The 19,630-nt window shown below is 53.3% G+C and overlaps 1 pseudogene; it reads right to left on the bottom strand.

The window, feature by feature from the left end:
- Positions 1-286: 286 nt before the first annotated feature.
- The window catches only part of LOC116958411 (AP-1 complex subunit beta-1-like), an 89,550-nt pseudogene continuing 70,206 nt past the window's right edge, over positions 287-19,630 (bottom strand).

Raw genomic sequence — 19,630 nt, 5'->3', positions numbered from 1 at the left:
ACAGAGGTGGATCTAGGTTGTGGGTCGCTAAAACTATCATCACCGTCAACGCAGAACCTGGCGGGTTACCCTTAATTAACCATATAACATCTCTCCCCCCACCCTCCCTGTTTATTTAACCGTACCACAGCGGGGCCCCCTCTCTCCCCACACCACCTCACCCACCCACCCACCCACCAAAACCTCGCCCACCCACCAAAACCTCACCCACCCACCCACCAAAACCTCGCCCACCCACCAAAACCTCACCCCACCCACACACACACACACTCCACCCCCACCCCCCCCCAGTGTCGTTGAGCAAAAATGTTATTTATTTTTGTTGTTGTTTAAACCTTAACCTTGATGTCTCCAAACGTAGCAGGAGGTTCTCATCCGTCTCTCGCTCAGCGACCGATGATGACCCTCCCCCCTCTCCCCAAGTGAGATGGAACCAGGCAACACAAACCCGGTGGAGCTTTTCACTCAACTGGCGGCAGAGTTCCCGTGGCAAAAAAGCAGCAAAATTTTTTTTACATTTTTTTTGTATCGCCAGGACACGGGTTGCCGCGGAAACAGTTGCTAGGGACAAGTTGCCAGGAACGCGCGCGCGGTTGCCGCGGAAACAGTTGCTATGGACAAGTTGCCAGGAACGCGCGCGGTTGCTGTGGAAACAGTTGCTAGGAACAAGTTGCTAGGAACAAGTTGCCAGGAACGCGTTGCACGGAACAAGTAGCCAGGAACCCACGGTTGCCGTGGAAACAGTTGCTAGGAACAAGTTGCTAGGAACAAGTTGCCAGGAACGCGTTGCACGGAACAAGTTGCCAGGAATGGACGGTTGCCGCGGAAACAGTTGCTAGGAACACGTTGCTAGGAACACGTTGCTAGGAACACGTTGCACGGAACAAGTAGCCAGGAACCCACGGTTGCCGTGGAAACAGTTGCTAAGAACAAGTTGCTAGGAACAAGTTGCACGGAACAAGCTGCTACGAACCCACGGTTGCTGCGGAAACATTTAGCCAGGGACCAGTTGCTAGGAACAAGTTGCACCAAACAAGTTGCTAGGAACCCACGGTTGCTGTGGAAACAGTTGCTAGGAACCAGTTGCACGGAACAAGTTGCCAGGAACCCACGGTTGCTGTGGAAACAGTTGCTAAGAACAAGTTGCAGCAAACAAGTTGCTAGAAACCCACGGTTGCTGTGGAAACAGTTGCTAGGAACCAGTTGCACGGAACAAGTTGCTAGGAACAAGTTGCTAAGAACGTTGCTAGGAACCCACGGTTGCTGTGGAAACATTCAGCCAGGGACCAGTTGCTAAGAACAAGTTGCACGTAACAAGTTGCCAGGAACCCACGGTTGCTGTGGAAACAGTTGCTAAGAACACGTTGCTAGGAACACGTTGCTAGGAAACATTCAGCCAGGGACCAGTTGCACGGAACAAGTTGCTAGGAACCAACGGTTGCTGTGGAAACAGTTGCTAAGAACACGTTGCTAGGAACACGTTGCTAGGAAACATTCAGCCAGGGACCAGTTGCAGCAAACAAGTTGCTAGGAACCCATGGTTGCTGTGGAAACAGTTGCTAGGTACCCACGGTTGCTGCGGAAACATTTAGCCAGGGACCAGTTGCCAAGAACACGTTGCACGGAACAAGTTGCCAGGAACTCACGGTTGCTGTGGAAACAGTTGCTAGGAATAAGTTGCTAAGAACACGTTGCAAGGAACACGTTGCTAGGAAACATTCAGCCAAGGACCAGTTGCACAGAACAAGTTGCTAGGAACCCACGGTTGCTGTGGAAACAGTTGCTAGGAATAAGTTGCTAAGAACACGTTGCAGCAAACAAGTTGCTAGGAAACCCATGGTTGCTGCGGAAACAGTTGCTAGGAACAAGTTGCACGGAACAAGTTGCTAGGAACCCATGGTTGCTGCGGAAACAGTTGCTAGGAACCAGTTGCCACGGAAATAGTTGCTAGGAACAAGTTGCTAGGAACAACGTTGCACGTAACAAGTTGCCAAGAACGCACGGTTGCTGCGGAAACATTCAGCCAGGGACTAGTTGCTAAGAACAAGTTGCACGTAACAAGTTGCCAGGAACCCACGGTTGCTGTGGAAACAGTTGCTAGGAACCAGTTGCACGGAACAAGTTGCTAGGAACAAGTTGCTAAGAACACGTTGCTAAGAACGTTGCTAGGAACCCACGGTTGCTGTGGAAACATTCAGCCAGGGACCAGTTGCTAAGAACACGTTGCAGCAAACAAGTTGCTAGGAACCCACGGTTGCTGTGGAAACAGTTGCTAGGAATAAGTTGCTAAGAACACGTTGCTAGGAACAAGTTGCTAGGAAAAATTCAGCCAAGGACCAGTTGCACGTAACAAGTTACTAGGAACCCATGGTTGCTGTGGAAACAGTTGCTAAGAACAAGTTGCTAGGAACAAGTTGCCAGAAACCCACGGTTGCTGCGGAAACATTCAGCCAGGGACCAGTTGCCAAGAACACGTTGCACGGAACAAGTTGCCAGGAACCCACGGTTGCTGTGGAAACAGTTGCTAGGAACAAGTTGCTAGGAACAAGTTGCTAAGATCACATTGCACGAAACAAGTTGCTAGGAACCCACGGTTGCTGTGGAAACATTCAGCCAGGGACCAGTTGCCAAGAACACGTTGCACGGAACAAGTTGCACGTAACAAGTTACTAGGAACCCACGGTTGCTGTGGAAACAGTTGCTAGGAACCAGTTGCACGGAACAAGTTGCCAGGAACCCACGGTTGCTGTGGAAACAGTTGCTAGGAACCAGTTGCTAGGATCAAGTAGCTAGGAACGCACAGTTGCTAGGATACAGTTGCTGTGGAAACAGTTGCTAGGAACCAGTTACTAGGATCAAGTAGCTAGGAACAAGTTGCAAGTTGCTAGGAACCTAAGTTGCTATGGTCACGTGATTGTTCTAGTTGCTGAGGAGGGAGTCGATGGACTGCGCCACGCAGGGAACCAGCTCGGGGGAGGTGGAGCGTACCATCATCTACACAGGGGGGGGTGGTGGGAGAGACCATTACACTGGGGAGGTGGAGCATACCATCATCCATCATCTACACAGGGGGTGTGGTGGTGGGAGAGACCATTACACAGGGGAGGTGGAGCGTACCATCATCTACACAGGGGGAGGGGTGGTGGTGGGAGAGACCATTACACTGGGGAGGTGGAGCGTACCATCATCTACACAGGGGGAGGGGTGTGGTGGGAGAGACCATTACACAGGGAAGGTGGAGCATACCATCATCTACACAGGGGGAGGGGTGGTGGGAGAGACCATTACACAGGGGAGGTGGAGCGTACCATCATCTACACAGGGGGAGGGGTGGTGGGAGAGACCATTACACAGGGGAGGTGGAGCGTACCATCATCTACACAGGGGGAGGGGTGTGGTGGTGAGAGACCATTACACTGGGGAGGTGGAGCGTACCATCATCTACACAGGGGGAGGGGTGGTGGTGGGAGAGACCATTACACAGGGGAGGTGGAGCGTACCATCATCTACACAGGGGGAGGGGGGTGTGGTGGTGGGAGAGACCATTACACAGGGGAGGTGGAGCGTACCATCATCTACACAGGGGGAGGGGTGGTGGGAGAGACCATTACACAGGGGAGGTGGAGCATACCAACATCTACACAGGGGGAGGGGGGTGTGGTGGTGGGAGAGACCATTACACTGGGGAGGTGGAGTGTACCATCATCTACACAGGGGGAAGGGGGTGTGGTGGGAGAGACCATTACACAGGGGAGGTGGAGCATACCATCATCTACACAGGGGGAGGGGTGGTGGTGGGAGAGACCATTACACAGGGGAGGTGGAGCGTACCATCATCTACACAGGGGGAGGGGTGGTGGTGGGAGAGACCATTACACAGGGGAGGTGGAGCGTACCATCATCTACACAGGGGGAGGGGTGGTGGTGGGAGAGACCATTACACAGGGAAGGTGGAGCGTACCATCATCTACACAGGGGGAGGGGTGGTGGTGTGGGAGAGACCATTACACAGGGAAGGTGGAGCGTACCATCATCTACACAGGGGGAGGGGTGTGGTGGGAGAGACCATTACACAGGGGAGGTGGAGTGTACCATCATCTACACAGGGGGAGGGGTGGGAGAGACCATTACACTGGGGAGGTGGAGCGTACCATCATCTACACAGGGGGAGGGGTGTGGTGGTGGGAGAGACCATTACACTGGGGAGGTGGAGCATACCATCATCTACACAGGGGGAGGGGGGGTGGTGGGAGAGACCATTACACAGGGGAGGTGGAGCGTACCATCATCTACACAGGGGGAGGGGTGTGGTGGTGGGAGAGACCATTACACTGGTGAGGTGGAGCGTACCATCATCTACACAGGGGGAGGGGTGTGGTGGTGGGAGAGACCATTACACAGGGGAGGTGGAGTGTACCATCATCTACACAGGGGGGGGGGTGGGAGAGACCATTACACAGGGGAGGTGGTGCGTACCATCATCTACACAGGGGGAGGGGTGGTGGTGTGGGAGAGACCATTACACAGGGGAGGTGGAGTGTACCATCATCTACACAGGGGGGGGGGTGGGAGAGACCATTACACTGGGAAGGTGGAGCATACCATCATCTACACAGGGGGAGGGGGGGGTGGTGGGAGAGACCATTACACTGGGGAGGTGGAGCATACCATCATCTACACAGGGGGAGGGGTGTGGTGGTGGGAGAGACCATTACACAGGGGAGGTGGAGCGTACCATCATCTACACAGGGGGGGGGGGTGTGGTGGGAGAGACCATTACACAGGGGAGGTGGAGCATACCAACATCTACACAGGGGGAGGGATGGTGGGAGAGACCATTACACTGGGGAGGTGGAGTGTACCATCATCTACACAGGGGGAGGGGGGTGTGGTGGTGGGAGAGACCATTACACAGGGAATGTGGAGTGTACCATCATCTACACAGGGGGAGGGGTGGTGGGAGAGACCATTACACAGGGGAGGTGGAGCATACCATCATCTACACAGGGGGAGGGGTGGTGGTGGGAGAGACCATTACACTGGGGAGGTGGAGCATACCATCATCTACACAGGGGGAGGGGGGTGTGGTGGGAGAGACCATTACAGAGGGGAGGTGGAGCGTACCATCATCTACACAGGGGGAGGGGTGTGGTGGTGGGAGAGACCATTACACAGGGGAGGTGGAGCATACCATCATCTACACAGGGGGAGGGGTGTGGTGGAGTGTGGTGGTTGTATAAGTTTATGGTAGGAGTGTGGTAGGGCTGTGGTTGTTGTTGTGGTGACGCTGGAAGTTGTGGTTGTCGTGGTGACGCTGGTAGTTGTGGTTGTCGTGGTGGTGGTGGTAGTTGTGGTTGTCGTGGTGGTGGTGGTGGTTGTTGGTGCAGTGATGGTGGTGGTGGTGGTCGTGCTGTGCTATTGTGGTTGTGTTGTGGTGATGGTGGTTGTCGTGGTTACAGTTGTGCTGGTTGTTGCGGTTATTACGGTGGTTGTTGTGGTCGTTGTTGTTGTGGTCATTGTTGTTGCTGTGGTGGTTGTTGCCAATGTTGTGGTTGTTGTTGTGGTTGTTGTGGTGATGGTTGTAGTTGTTGTTGTGGTTGTTGTGGTGGTTGTGGCTGTGGTGATGGTTGTTGTTGTTGTTGTTGTGGTGGTTGTTGCTGTGGTGATGGTTGCAGTTGTTGTTGTGGTTGTTGTGGTGGTGGTTGTGGTGATGGTTGTTGCTGTGGTGGTGGTTGCAGTTGTTGTTGTGGTTGTTGTTGTGGTGATGGTTGCAGTGGTTGTTGTGGTGGTTGTTGCTGTGGTGGTGGTTGCAGTTGTTGTTGTGGTGATGGTTGCAGTGGTGATGGTTGCAGTGGTTGTTGTGGTGGTTGTGGTGGTTGTTGCTGTGGTGATGGTTGCAGTGGTTGTTGTGGTGGTTGTTGTTGTTGTGCTGGCTGTTGCTGTGGCGATGGCTGCAGTTGCTGTTGTGGTTGTTGTTGTGGTGATGGTTGCAGTGGTTGTTGTGGTGGTTGTTGTTGTGGTTGTGCTGGCTGTTGCTGTGGCGATGGCTGCAGTTGCTGTTGTGGCTGTTGTGGCTGTTGTGGTGGTTGTTGTTGTTGTTGCGCTGGTTGTGGCGGTGCTCGTGGCTGCAATCTGCCCTCACCGCGACCGCGCCCGCGCCCGCGCCCAGCTGTCCCGCGCCCAGCTGTCCCGGCATCAGCTGTCCCGGCATCAGCTGCTGCTGCCGGGACAGCTGTGCCAGCACCCACTGGCCGCCGCTCGTCTTCATGGAGACGCTCACGAGGGTTGAGCCGTCGGCGTGGACGCGCGAGGACGTGACGTGCACGTTGGCACACGCCAGGCGTGCACACAGAGCGTCTGTGCGAGCACACACACACACACAGACACACACAGACACATAGACACACACACACGTGTACACACAAAGACACACACAGACACATATACACACACACACACACACAGACACACACAGACACATATACACACACACACACACAGACAGACACATATACACACACACACGTGTACACACAAAGACACACACACACACAGACACACATAGACACACGCACACACACACACACAGACACACACAGACACATAGACACACACACACAGACACACACACTTGTACATACAAAGGCACACACACACAGACACGCACAGACACACGCACACACACACACACACACACTTGTACATACAAAGACACAGACACGCAGACACACACAGACACACACACACACAGACACGCACACACACAGACACGCACACACACACACACTTGTACATACAAAGACACACACACATACACACATACAAAGATGCGCACACACACACACACACAGACACGCACACACACACTTGTACATACAAAGACACACACACACACAGACACGCACAGACACACACAGACACACACAGACACACACGCACACACGCACACACACAGACACACTTGTACATACAAAGACACACACACACACAGACACACATAGACACACACAGACAGACACAGACACAGACATACACACACACGTGTACACACAAAGACACACACACACATAGACACACACACACACGTGCACACACACGTGTACACACAAAGACACACACACACATAGACACACACACACGTGCACACACAAAGACACACACACACACGTGCACACACAAAGACACACACACACACACATACGTGCACACACAAAGACACACACACACGTGCACACACAAAGACACACACACACGTGCACACACAAAGACACACACACGTGCACACACAAAGACACACACACACGTGCACACACAAAGACACACAAAGACACACACATGTGCATAAACAAAGACACACACACGTACATACACACACGTGCATACACAAAGACACATACACACACATGCACACACAAAGACACACAAAGACACACACACACGTGCACACACAAAGACACACACACGTACATACACACACGTGCATACACAAAGACACACACACACACGTGCATACACAAAGACACAAACACACACGTGCACACACAAAGACACAAACACACACGTGCACACACAAAGACACACACACACGTGCACACACACACACGTGCACACACACACACAAAGACACACATACACACACGTGCACACACAAAGACACACACACACAAAGACACACACACGTGCACACACACACGTGCATACACAAAGACACACACACAAAGACACACACACACGTGCACACACAAAGACACACACACACACGTGCACACACAAAGACACACGCACACAAAGACACACACACGTGCACACACACACGTGCATACACAAAGACACACACACAAAGACACACACACACGTGCACACACAAAGACACACACAAAGACACGTGCACACACAAAGACACACACAAAGACACGTGCACACACAAAGATACACACACACACACGTGCACACACAAAGACACACAAAGACACACACACACGTGCACACACAAAGACACACACACACGTGCACACACAAAGACACACACACACGTGCACACACAAAGACACACAAAGACACACACGTGCATACACAAAGACACACAAACATGCACACACAAAGACACACACACACACACACACACGTGCACACACAAAGACACACACACACACGTGAACACACAAAGACACACACACACACGTGCACACACAAAGACACACACACGTGCACACACAAAGACACACACACACAAAGACACACACACGTGCACACACAAAGACACACACAAAGACACGTGCACACACAAAGACACACACACGTGCACACACAAAGACACACACGTGCACACACAAAGACACACAAAGACACACACGTGCACACACACACACACACGTGCACACACACAAAGACACACACACGTGCACACACACACACGCACGTCCACACACAAAGACAAAGGTCCCCCGTGTAAGCCCTCGGGGGGCAAGGCACGGTGCTGTGCTGGTGGGGGGGGCCTCAGTCAACCTGTGGGCAGGGCGCAGTTGAAGTGGTGGCGGAACTCCGTGTCAGCCGGGACTTGGTTCCACAGGGAGTGGAAGGCCTGCTCCTCTGTCCCCACCCACACACACACAGGACAGTTAGAGTGCTGGTGGTAGTGGTGGGTGGTTGTGGTGGGTGGTAGTGGTGGGTGGTTGTGGTGGGTGGTAGTGGTGGTAGTGGTTGTGGTGGTAGTGGTGGTAGTGGTTGTGGTGGGTGGTAGTGGTGGGTAGTAGTGGTGGGTAGTAGTGGTGGGTGGTAGTGGTGGGTGGTAGTGGTGGGTGGTTGTGGTGGGTGGTAGTGGTGGTAGTGGTTGTGGTGGTAGTGGTTGTGGTGAGTGGTAGTGGTGGGTGGTAGTGGTGGGTGGTAGTGGTGGGTGGTAGTGTCGGGTGGTAGTGGTGGTAGTGGTTATGGTGGGTAGTAGTGGTGGTAGTGGTGGGTAGTAGTGGTGGGTAGTAGTGGTGGTGGTAGTGGTGGGTAGCAGTGGTGGTAGTGGTAGTAGTGGTGGGTAGTAGTGGTGGGTGGTAGTGGTGGGTGGTAGTGGTGGGTAGTGGTGGGTGGTAGTGGTGGGTAGTAGTGGTGGGTAGTGGTGGGTGGTAGTGGTGGGTGGTAGTGGTGGTAGTGGTGGTGGTAGTGGTGGGTAGTAGTGGTGGGTGGTAGTGGTGGGTGGTAGTGGTGGGTAGTAGTGGTGGGTGGTAGTGGTGGGTGGTAGTGGTGGGTAATAGTGGTGGGTAGTAGTGGTGGGTAGTAGTGTCGGGTGGTAGTGGTGGGTAGTAGTGGTGGGTGGTAGTGGTGGGTAGTAGTGGTGGGTAGCAGTGGTGGTAGTGGTAGTAGTGGTGGGTAGTAGTGGTGGGTGGTAGTGGTGGGTGGTAGTGGTGGGTGGTAGTGGTGGGTAGTGGTGGGTGGTAGTGGTGGGTAGTAGTGGTGGGTAGTGGTGGGTGGTAGTGGTGGGTGGTAGTGGTGGGTAGTAGTGGTGGGTGGTAGTGGTAGGTGGTAGTGGTGGGTAGTAGTGGTGGGTGGTAGTGGTGGGTGGTAGTGGTGGGTGGTAGTGGTGGGTGGTAGTGGTGGGTGGTAGTGGTGGGTAGTAGTGGTGGGTGGTAGTGGTGGGTGGTAGTGGTGGGTAGTAGTGGTGGGTGGTAGTGGTGGGTGGTAGTGGTGGGTAGTAGTGGTGGGTGGTAGTGGTGGGTGGTAGTGGTGGGTAGTAGTGGTGGGTGGTAGTGGTGGGTGGTAGTGGTGGGTAGTAGTGGTGGGTAGTGGTGGGTGGTAGTGGTGGGTGGTAGTGGTGGGTGGTAGTGGTGGTAGTAGTGGTGGGTAGTAGTGGTGGGTGGTAGTGGTGGGTGGTAGTGGTGGGTAGTAGTGGTGGGTGGTAGTGGTGGGTGGTAGTGGTGGGTGGTAGTGGTGGGTAGTAGTGGTGGGTGGTAGTGGTGGGTGGTAGTGGTGGGTAGTAGTGGTGGGTGGTAGTGGTGGGTGGTAGTGGTGGGTGGTAGTGGTGGTAGTGGTTGTGGTGAGTGGTAGTGTCGGGTGGTAGTAGTGGGTAGTAGTGGTGGGTGGTAGTGATGGGTGGTAGTGGTGGGTGGTAGTGATGGGTGGTAGTGATGGGTGGTAGTGGTGGGTAGTAGTGGTGGGTAGTAGTGGTGGGTGGTAGTGGTGGGTGGTAGTGGTGGTGTATATGTATATATACGGGTATATATGAGTGTATATACACGAGTATATATGAGTGAGTGTATATATAAGTGAGTGTATATGTACATAGGAGTGTATATATGTACATATGAGAGTGTATATATGTATTTATGAGAGTGTATATGTGTACATATGAGTGAGTGTGTATATTTATACGTGTCGTGTATATACAAAGTAAAACCTTGGATTACGAGTAACTTGGTATCCGAGTGTTTTGCAAGACGGGCAAAAATTGTAAATAAATATTAACTTGATATACGAGTGCTCTGGATTGCAAACACGTTTACGGAATGAATTATGCTCGCAATCCAAGGTTTTACTATATATGAGTGTATATATGAGTGAGTGTATATATGAGTGTATATGAGTGAGTGTATATATGAGTGTATATGAGTGAGTGTATATGAGTGTATATGAGTGCGTGTATATATGAGTGTATATGAGTGAGTGTACATATGAGTGTATGAGTGAGTGTATATATATGAGTGAGTGTATATATATATGAGTGAGTATATATACAGTGAGGGAAAAAAGTATTTGATCCCCTGCTGATTTAATACGTTAGCCCACTGACAAATAAATGATCAGTCTATAATGTTAATGGTAGGTTTATTTGAACAGTGAGAGACAGAATAACAACAACAAAATTCAGAAAAACTCACGTCAAAAATGTTATAAGTTGATTTGCATTTTAATGAGGGAAATAAGTATTTGACCCCTTTGAAAAACATGACTTAGTACTTGGTGGCAAAACCCTTGTTTGGCAATCACAGAGGTCAGACGTTTCTTGTAGTTGGCCACCAGGTTTGCACACATCTCAGGAGAGATTTTGTCCCACTCCTCTTTGCAGATCTTCTCCAAGTCATTAAGGTTTCGAGGCTGACGTTTGGCAACTTGAACCTTCAGCTCCCTCCACAGATTTTCTATGGGATTAAGGTTTGGAGACTGGCTAGGCCACTCCAGGACCTTAATGTGCTTCTTCTTGAGCCACTCCTTTGTTGCCTTGGCTGTGTGTTTTGGGTCATTGTCATGCTGGAATACCCATCCACGACCCATTTCCAATGCCCTGGCTGAGGGAAGGAGGTTCTCACCCAAGATTTGACGGTACATGGCCCCGTCCATCGTCCCTTTGATGCGGTGAAGTTGTCCTGTCCCCTTAGCAGAAAAACACCCCCAAAGCATAATGTTTCCACCTCCATGTTTGACGGTGGGGATGGTGTTCTTGGGGTCATAGGCAGCATTCCTCCTCCTCCAAACACGGCGAGTTGAATTGATGCCAAAGAGCTCCATTTTGGTCTCATCTGACCACAACACTTTCACTCAGTTGTCCTCCGAATCATTCAGATGTTCATTGGCAAACTTCAGACGGGCATGTATATGTTCTTTCTAGAGCAGGGGGACCTTGTGGGCGCTGCAGGATTTCAGTCCTTCACGACGTAGTGTGTTACCAATTGTTTTCTTGGTGACTATGGTCCCAGCTGCCTTGAGATCATTGACAAGATCCTCCCGTGTAGTTCTGGGATGATTCCTCACCGTTCTCATGATCATTGCAACTCCACGAGGTGAGATCTTGCATGGGGCCCCAGGCCGAGGGAGATTGACAGTTCTTATGTGTTTCTTCCATTTGCGAATAATCGCACCAACTGTTGTCACCTTCTCACCAAGCTGCTTGGCAATGGTCTTGTAGCCCATTCCAGCCTTGTGTAGGCCTACAATCTTGTCCTTGACATCCTTGGAGAGCACTTTGGTCTTGGCCATGGTGGAGAGTTTGAAATCTGATTGATTGATTGCTTCTGTTGACAGGTGTCTTTTATACAGGGAGCAAGCTGAGATTAGGAGCACACTCTTAAAGGGAGTGCTCCTAATCTCAGCTCGTTACCTGTATAAAAGACACCTGGGAGCCAGAAATCTTTCTGATTGAGAGGGGGTCAAATACTTATTTCCCTCATTAAAATGCAAATCAATTTATAACATTTTTGACATGCGTTTATCTGGATTTTCTTGTTGTTATTCTGTCTCTCACTGTTCAAATAAACCTACCATTAAAATGAAAGACTGATCATTTCCTTGTCAGTGGGAAAACGTACAATATCAGCAGGGGATCAAATACTTTTTTCCCTCACTGTCTGAGTGAGTGTATATATGAGTGTATATGAGTGTATATAATTGTGCGTGTATATATGTATATATGAGTGTATATATGAGTGTATATGAGTGAGGGTATATATGAGTGAGTGTATATATGAGTGTATATGTGTGAGTATATATGTATATATGAGTGAGTGTATATATGTATATATGAGTGAGTGTATATATGTATACATGAGTGAGACTATATATGAGTGTATATGAGTGAGTGTATATATGACTGTATATGAGTGAGTGTATATACACAAGTGTATATGAGTGAGTATATATGAATATATATGAGTGTATATACACGAGTGTATATGAGTGAGTGTATATATGTATATATGAGTGTGTGTGTATATATGAGTGTATATATGAGTGAGTGTATATATGAGTGTATATATGAGTGAGTGTATATATGAGTGAGTGTACATATGAGTGAGTGTATTTATGTGTATATGAGTGTATATATGAGTGAGTGTATATATGAGTGAGTGTATATATGAGTGAGTGTATATATGTATATATGAGTGTATATATGAGTGAGTGTATATATGAGTGAGCGTACATATGAGTGAGTGTATATATGTGTATATGAGTGTATATATGAGTGTATATATGAGTGAGTGTATATATGTGTGAGCGTACATATGAGTGAGTGTATATATGTGTATATGAGTGTATATATGAGTGAGTGTTTATATGTGTGAGTGTACATATGAGTGAGTGTATATATGTATATATGAGTGTGTGTGTATATATGAGTGTAGATGTAGGGGTGCTATGGGGAATAAACACATGACACGGGAAGGTGTGGTTCACCCACACCTTGGTGGCTACAACAACGTCCGCTAAGGCACCAGTGGGTATAAAGTGCGGGGAGCCAGGGAGCTCGGGGCAGAGTGTGGGGCCCGAGGCTGAAGCAACCAGTGAAGAAAGAAGGCCAGCTAGGTGAGACCCTGGAACTCCTGTGACCGCTGCCCTTTTCAGGGCCGGCACAGCAAGCCAGTGGTGCGGCCCCAGAGCCCCAGAGTCAGAGTCCTTCTAAGGGCCGGTCTGGTCGGCGGGGTGCCGAGATCTGTGCCTAACCAGGGCCGGATCTGATAGCCTCCCTTAGAGCCCTACCAGGAGGAACTGGGAGCCTAGAGCTTAGGCCAGAGAGCCTGGGGTGTGTTCCTGAGTTATACGGGTGGAGGGGCCGCTACCCCTTCTAGTGTAACCCTTGTTAAGGTTTAAATAAATAGTGCTGCTTCTATTCTGCCGTCTCCGTGTCCTGGAACCCACTACAACTGGTGTCAGAAGTGGTCTTAAAATGGACACAAGGAGTACAAACCGATCACAGGAACCCCAGGAGGAGGACGGCTCGCCTGGGATTGCGCCAGAGGCCGCGGCCGACGATCCTGGGATGTCCCAGACGCCCCAACAGCAGCCGCCGCTGGAGGAGTGGCCGCCGATGGAGGACGGGTTGCAGGCGGCTCACTCTCGACTGGCTGAGCTGCTGTATGCCGCGGCTTCCACGCTGGAGGAAATCAACCGCGCGGGGCTGCGGGCGCAAAGGCGGCAGGGAGACGAACGCCGTTCAACGGCCATTCCCGCCGAAACACAGCCACCAGATTTCGGATTTGCCGCCATGACAGTGTCCGCCACGGCGATTGGAGGGTCGCAGCGCCACGTGGACGCTGTGGGCCAATCAGCGGTGGTGACGTCATCACCAACGGACGCCCGCTGTCAGGACCAATCGGCGGGCGCATCGTCATCACCTGCGCGACCGCCGATGGGTGTCCTCAGCCCCTCAGACACCGGTGGAGAGGCCGGAAATGGCGCGCGGCACCTCTCAGAGACGAAGCCATCGTTTCAACAACGCCTGCCGGTGTTGAAGGAGTTCGTTTCAGACGGCGGCGACTGGGGGGCCTTTCAACGCCGCTTTCTCGCTCATCAAGAGATGGCCGGCTGGACGGACAACGAGGCGTTGAGTGCGCTACCGGCCATGCTGGACGATGACGCCCTTGCTACGCTCATCACAGCTCCCAGATCAACGCGATCTACGCTACAGTCGGCGCTCCAGGTCCTCACCATAGTCTACGGGCCATCGTCGGACTGCCGCAAACTCTTCCACGAGCGGTGCAGGGGCCAGAAGGAGCCACCGCTGGCGTATCGCACGGCTCTCCTGGCCCTCGCAAAAGCGGCTTTCCCGCGGATGGACGGCGAAGGGGTGGACGCGATGGTGACGGAGAAGCTCCTGGCGTTGGCCCAGGAGCTACAGATCGTCATCGTCGCAGAGGACGACGCGGACATGTGCTCCTTGCGGGCAGCAAGACACATCCACGCGCACCAGATAGCGCAGCGTCGATCACCTCTCGTCCCCAAGGGCGCAGCTGCGGTGTGCGCTGGGACGCCGACCATCCCCCCCTCCGAGGAGGTCTTCGCGGCGGGTCGCCCGGTGGAGTGGAGATCCGGAGGGAGGCCGGCTCGGACCACACCGGATCGCCAGGAGCACCCCAAGGCGCTCATCACGTGCTACAACTGTGGCCGCAAGGGCCACGTGGCTGCGGAATGCCGGGCGCCTCGTCAACGACAGCCGGGACGGTCGGACGGCGCTCCAGCCTACAGGCCTCCGCATCGCAACCCGGCAAGTCGCGGCACCCCACATGCTCGGCCTGTGCACACACCTGTCCCCACCTCGCGCGTTTCGGTGTACGGGCCTCGGGGTACGCCCATTGGTTTGTTGGGTGGCGGCGGGGTCGAGAGGGTGCTCGGGCCGGGGCAGTGGACGGAATTGGCCCACCGCATTGTTGCTGCGTCGGCAGGCTCGTCCGTGGTCGCGGGTCACATTGACGGGGTCGAGGTGCGTATCCTCGTCGATACGGGAGCTTCGGCGACCATTGTGTCAGACTTGATTTATAATATTCTTCCCGTTCAAAGCCGCCCCTTGCTCCCAGTCACCGTTCCGTGTTACGCAGCGAACGGGGGTTCGCTGGGTATCATAGGCCAAATTCGAGCACAAATTTGCATTGGCGATATCAAACTCTCCGGGCCGATATTAGTCTCGTCCTCGCTGGCGGTTCCGTGCTTGTTGGGGACGGACTTTTTGGGCAAAATGCCGATTAAAATTCTAATTGATCAGGGTTGCATCGAGCTTCCCTCGGGCCGACGGGTAACATTCCTGCCTTCCCCTGTCACCTCAAGGGCAGCGTGCGCGTCGATACAAGCGTTCGTCACTCGGACGGTGCGTGTACCTCCCGGGGCGCAAATGCTCGTGCCCCTTCGCTTGCGTCGGCCTTTCGTGCCCGGTGTTCTGGACCAGGGAATTCTGTTAGGGCCCTCGAGGGCTGGGGAAAACGGGCTGGATCTGGTGGCCGCTCAAACGCTCGTTAAGGGGAGCGATGACCCGTTTATCCTCGTCCTTAACGTTGGCGTACAGACGGCCGTCGTTCCTCAGGGAACTGTGCTCGCGCACGCGACACCGGTCCCCGTGGTAGACACGGTTATGGGTAATGTGGGGACCGATCCTCTGGCTCAACCGCATTCTGAGGGGGACGATAGTTGGATGGACACACTATGTTCGGGCACGAGTGATCTGTCCGACTCCCAGCGTGCCGGCCTACGCACCCTTCTGACGGAATTTTCCGATGTTTTTAGTAAACACAAATATGACATTGGGTGCACGAAATTGTTGCGTCACCACATTGACACGGGTGACAATGCCCCGGTACGCCAGAATCCTTTTCGGTTAAGTCCGGCCGAAAAAGATCATGTCAAATTGGCAGTGGATGACATGCTGGCTGCAGACATTATAGCCCCTTCCACCAGTCCATGGGGAGCACCCATAGTGCTTGTCAAAAAGCACGATGGGTCCTTGCGATTCTGTGTGGATTTTCGCCGCCTTAATAAGATCTCCGTGGCCGACGCGTATCCACTTCCCCGGATGGACGAATCTCTGGATGCTCTGGCTGGCGCACGTTTTTTTTCTACGTTGGACTTGTTATCCGGATTTTGGCAACTCCCATTGGATGATGAGTCCAAGCCAAAGACTGCGTTTCGCACACCACACGGCCTATTCCAATTTAACCGGTTACCTATGGGATTACACTCCGCTCCGGCGACATTTCAGCGCCTTATGGAACTGGTTTTGGCTGGCTTACAGTGGAACGTCTGTTTGATCTATCTGGATGACGTCATCGTGTTCAGCAAGACATTTGACGAACACCTTTTGCGCTTGCGCGCCGTGTTCCTCAAAATGCGTGCTGCGAATTTGAAATTTAAGCCGCAAAAGTGCCACCTGCTACGGGAATCCGTACGCTATTTGGGGCACATCGTCAGCCGCTCGGGCATATCCACCGATCCCGCAAAGACGCAGTGTGTCAACTCCTGGCCAACCCCCACCTCGGTGGCTGAGGTCAGGAGTTTCATTGGATTTGCGTCTTATTACCGGCGGTTCGTCGCGGATTTCGCGACCATTGCTAAGCCCTTACACGCTCTGACGGCGAAGGGAGTGAAATTTCACTGGGGCCAGGAGGAGGAGGTCGCTTTTTGTTCCCTTCGCGACGCTCTCGTGCGGGCCCCTCCATTGAGCTACCCCGATTTTTCGGAACCCTTCCTGCTCGATACAGACGCCAGCAATACGGGCATTGGGGGTGTGCTCTCACAGGTGATCTGTGGTGTGGAACGCGTCGTGGCTTATGGCAGTAGGGTTTTGTCTCCGGCGGAACAGAGATACTGCGTCACGCGTCGGGAACTCTTGGCTATTGTATTTTTTATGCAACAGTATCGCCCATACCTGTACGGTCGGCATTTCACTGTCCGTACGGACCATGCGGCATTACAATATGCCTTGCGGGTGACACAGCCTTCGGGGCAATTGTCCCGATGGCTCGAAATCCTTCAGGATTATGATTTCACGACCACATATCGGAAGGGTGCTCGGCACACTAATGCGGATGCGCTGTCTCGCCTGCCGCCCGCCTCAGATTGCGCTTGTCTCAGGGGATCGGGGCGTTGTAAGCCGCCAGAGGATAGCCCCCCCTTAGATATCCCGGTTCTCGCTGCTGCCACTGAGGACCCCTTGCCTGAGGGTCCTGTCGGGGAGGGAGGTGCGGACTCCTTGCTGGGGTTGTCCGTTGCTGAATGGGGGCGCCTCCAGATGGAGGACGCATCCCTCCTCGCGTTGCGTCGTCGCGCAGGGGGTTCCGTGCGGGGGGTCGCGGGGATTGATTCATACGGGCTGCTCCAGGGGCTCCTAATGCATTGGGATGGGAGGGCCTGCCGTCACAGGCTTGTGGTGCCATCCGCTTTGCGGGGTAAGGCCGTTTGGGCCGCACACGAGCGACTTTTGCACCTGGGGACCCACAAGACCCTTGCCGTGCTCCAGCTGGATTTCTTCTGGCCGGGTATGGCAAGGGATGTGGATGACCTCCTGGGTGCATGCACTCAGTGCGCCCAACGAAAACCACCAGCGAAAGGCGCCTGCCCACCGCTACAATCTATCACGGTCTCTCGGGTTAACGAACTCGTCGCACTCGATATATTGGGGCCCTTCCCTGCGACCCCTAGGGGTAACAAGTACCTGCTGGTTGGCGTGGAATATTTCACCCGATGGCCTATGGCATGGCCTCTTGCTAACCAGTCAGCAGCAGCCGTTGCCGAGGCCTTTGTCCAGGGCTATGTCCTCGACAAGGGTGCTCCCGAACGGCTGCTGACTGACCAAGGGAAGAACTTCTCTGGCGTCCTTCTGCACGAGGTGTGTGCGCTTCTTGGTACGAAAAAGATTCGCACATCCCCCTATCACCCACAAACCGATGGCATGGTGGAGCGGCTGCATAGGACGCTCACATCTATGTTGTGTCACCAGGTGTGTGACTCCCAGACCGATTGGGACCTTCACATTCCGGGGGTTTTGGCCGCCTATAGAATGGCTCCTCACGCGGCAACCGGCTTCTCGCCGTTCTTTTTGATGTACGGTCGCGACGTTGACCCACCAATTGCGAATCAGCTCCGCGTCTCGGAAACCAGCAGAAAATCGAAATTGGCCGACCACGTTAAATTTAATATCCTGAGGTTGACCGAGGCGCGGGAGGCAGCGGCCCAAAACTCTTCCTCTCGGCAGAAGGCCAACGAGAGGTTGCGATCGCGCCAATCACGCACACATGCGTGGAAGCCAGGCGATCAAGCCTGGCTGCACTGCCCTCAGGTGCCGTTGGCGACCTCGGCGAAATTGTTGCGGCCTTGGAGGGGCCCTGTGGTTATTGTGAAGGTTATGCGGCCGCAGTGCGTTCGTATCCAGTGGGGGAAACGCCGCTGGTACGTACACCCCTCGCGTCTGAAGCCGTTTGTGGCGCCGCGCGTCCCTCCACCACATTACACAGGCCGAGCATGTGATGTCTCCGCTGACTCCCGGACGGCGTCTTCGTCACCTGCCCTTGATGCTTCGCTAACTGTTCCACCTTCAGGCGCCTCAAGAATGACGGCTTCCAGCGCGCCTGCGCCACCCGGTGGGGACGGAGTTTGCCCTTCCGGGGTGACGGAAGACGGTGCACCTGCACAGCCGGTGCCCACTGCCGGGCCGACCGGACCCTCCCCCTACGATGGACCCGCAAATCGGACTCGCGCCAAAATGCGCCGCTTGTTGTAAAAATGGTTCTTGTTACTCTTGTTGTTCACTGTTAAGTTTTCTTGCTGCGTTGATGGGGGGGGCGGGTACAATGTATATGTGTATATAGTGTAATTTTGTATAGGTGGGTTGGGTTATTTATTGGGGTGTTCGTTCTTATGAGGCACGCACGGGTGGGGGTTTGTTGTGTTTATTGTTCGAGTATTGTTGCAGCCGGGACGGCTGCGGGTTACACGGGAGGGGGTGATGTAGGGGTGCTATGGGGAATAAACACATGACACGGGAAGGTGTGGTTCACCCACACCTTGGTGGCTACAACAACGTCCGCTAAGGCTCCAGTGGGTATAAAGTGCGGGGAGCCAGGGAGCTCGGGGCAGAGTGTGGGGCCCGAGGCTGAAGCAACCAGTGAAGAAAGAAGGCCAGCTAGGTGAGACCCTGGAACTCCTGTGACCGCTGCCCTTTTCAGGGCCGGCACAGCAAGCCAGTGGTGCGGCCCCAGAGCCCCAGAGTCAGAGTCCTTCTAAGGGCCGGTCTGGTCGGCGGGGTGCCGAGATCTGTGCCTAACCAGGGCCGGATCTGATAGCCTCCCTTAGAGCCCTACCAGGAGGAACTGGGAGCCTAGAGCTTAGGCCAGAGAGCCTGGGGTGTGTTCCTGAGTTATACGGGTGGAGGGGCCGCTACCCCTTCTAGTGT

Source organism: Petromyzon marinus, chromosome 77 (assembly GCF_048934315.1).
Source record: "Petromyzon marinus isolate PM22_M1 ecotype Great Lakes invasive population chromosome 77, UKy_Petmar_22M1.pri1.0, whole genome shotgun sequence".
NCBI lineage: Eukaryota > Metazoa > Chordata > Hyperoartia > Petromyzontiformes > Petromyzontidae > Petromyzon > Petromyzon marinus.
Note: the sequence above shows the minus strand (reverse complement) of the source record. Positions and strands in the feature narration are given on the sequence as shown.